Genomic DNA, 2,144 nt, shown 5'->3' with positions numbered 1-2,144 from the left:
AAGAAATTGAAACAGTAATACAAAACCTCCCGACTAAAAAAAGCCCAGGACCAGATGGATTTACAGCAGAATTCTACCAGACATTTAAAGAAGACCTCCAACACATACTACCTAAATTATTCAAAATGATAGAAAGAGAGGGAGCACTCCCAAATTCCTTCTATGAAGCCAGCATCACTCTAATACCAAAGCAAGGTAAAGATTCAACCAAAAAAGAAAACTGTAGACACATACACTTAATAAATATAGATGTAAAATATTCTCAATAAAATTCTTGCAAACTATATGCAGACACACATCAAAAACATCATCCACCATGATCAACTTGGCTTTATTCCATAGATGCAGGGATGGTTCAATACACGTAAGTCAATAAACATCATAAATCATATAAATGGACTCAAAAATCAGAACCACATGGTCATCTCAACAGATGAAGAGAAGATCTTTGACAAAATTCAACATTCATTTGTGTTCAAAGTCCTAGAGGAAATTGGACTGGAGGGAACATACCTCAACACAATTAAAGCTCTATACAACAGCATCATTCTAAATAGACCATCATTCTAAATGGAGGAAAACTGGAAGCATTCCCATAAATATCAGGAACCAGACAAGGCTGTCCATTATCTCCACTCCTTTTCAACACAGTGCTTGAAACTCTTGCTACAGCAAAAATACAGGAGGAGGAAATTAAAGGAGTAATAATTGGAAAAGAAGAGATCAAATTAATCCCTTTATGCAGATGATATGATATTATATGGTTTTGCAGATGATATGATATTATATTTAAGAGACGCCAAAAATTCCACCAGAAAACTCCTAGCAATTATTAACACATTCAGTAAAGTGGCAGGTTACACAATTAATCTACAAAAGTCTGTAGCCTTTCTATATACCAATAACAAACAATCAGATAAAGAGCACATGGAAACACTCCTGTTCACAACAGCTGCAAATAAACCTGACCAAAGAAAATAAAGACCTCTACAATGAAAATTTTAAATCTTTAAAGAAAGAGATTGAGGAAGAATTCAGAAGATGGAAGGACCTCCCACGCTCATGGATTTGAATAATTAATATTATAAAAATGACCATCCTACCGAAAGTCACTTACTAATTCAATGCAATGCCAATCAAAATCCCCATGACATCCTTCAAAGAATTGGAAAAAAATCATCCTAAGATTCATACGGAAGCACAAAAGACCTTGGATAGCCAAACAAAACAATCTTGAGCCAAAAATCAATGCTGGGGATCACCATACGATTTTAAGCCGTATTACAGAGCTATAGTCATAAAAGCAACATGGTACTGGTACATGGTACATGGTACATGGTACAAAAATAGACTCATAGATCAATGGAACAAAATTGAAGACCCAAATATGAGTAATTGCAATTTCATCCACCTGATATTTGACAAAGGGGCCAAGAACATTAACTGAAGGAAAGAAAGCATGTTCAGCAAATGGTGCTGGCAAAACTGGATCTCCACCTGTAACCTGTACAAGAAGGGAACTAGACCCCGGTCTTTCATCTTTCACCTTGCACAACAAACATCAACTCCAAATTGATCAAAGACCTCAATGTGAAACCTGAAACTCTGAAACTATTAGAGGAAAACATTGGCAATAACCTAGAAGATATAGGTGTATGAAATCATTTTTTAAACTGGACTTCAATTGCTCAGGAAACAAGGTCAAGAATCAACAAATGGGACTTCATTAAACTAAAAAGCTTCTGTACATCAAAGGAGGCAACCAGGGAAGTGAAGAGAAAACCCACAGAATGGGAGAAAATCTTCACCAGCAACAGATCTGACAGAGGTTTAACATCCAGAATATATAACAAACTCAAAAAACAGAGAATCGCCAGGCATGGTGGCGCATGCCTTTAATCCCAGCACTTGGGAACTCACTTTGTGAGTTTGAGGCCAGTCTGATCTACATAGTGAGTTCCAGGACAGCTGGGGCTAGAAGGAGACCCAGTCTCAAAAAGCCAAAAAACAAAAAACAAAAAACAAAACAAAACAAAACAAAAAAACCCAGAGAATCAAGACAAGAAATAATCCAATTAAAAGATGGGCTAAGGAGCTGAACAGAGAGTTCTCAGAAGAAGAAGTAAAGATGGCTATGAAACATC

General features: G+C 36.4%; 1 protein-coding gene across 1 annotated transcript in view; it reads right to left on the bottom strand.

Annotated features, from left to right (window-relative positions):
• Col4a1 (collagen type IV alpha 1 chain) overlaps window positions 1-2,144 on the bottom strand; it is a 148,839-nt gene that overhangs the window by 14,747 nt on the left and 131,948 nt on the right. The window lies entirely within an intron of this gene.

The sequence above is a fragment of the Nannospalax galili genome, unplaced genomic scaffold, assembly GCF_000622305.1.
Source record: "Nannospalax galili isolate Female #2095 unplaced genomic scaffold, S.galili_v1.0 scaffold267, whole genome shotgun sequence".
Taxonomy (NCBI): domain Eukaryota; kingdom Metazoa; phylum Chordata; class Mammalia; order Rodentia; family Spalacidae; genus Nannospalax; species Nannospalax galili.
The sequence above is the reverse complement of the archived record's forward strand: the minus strand, read 5'-3'. Positions and strand labels throughout refer to the sequence as shown.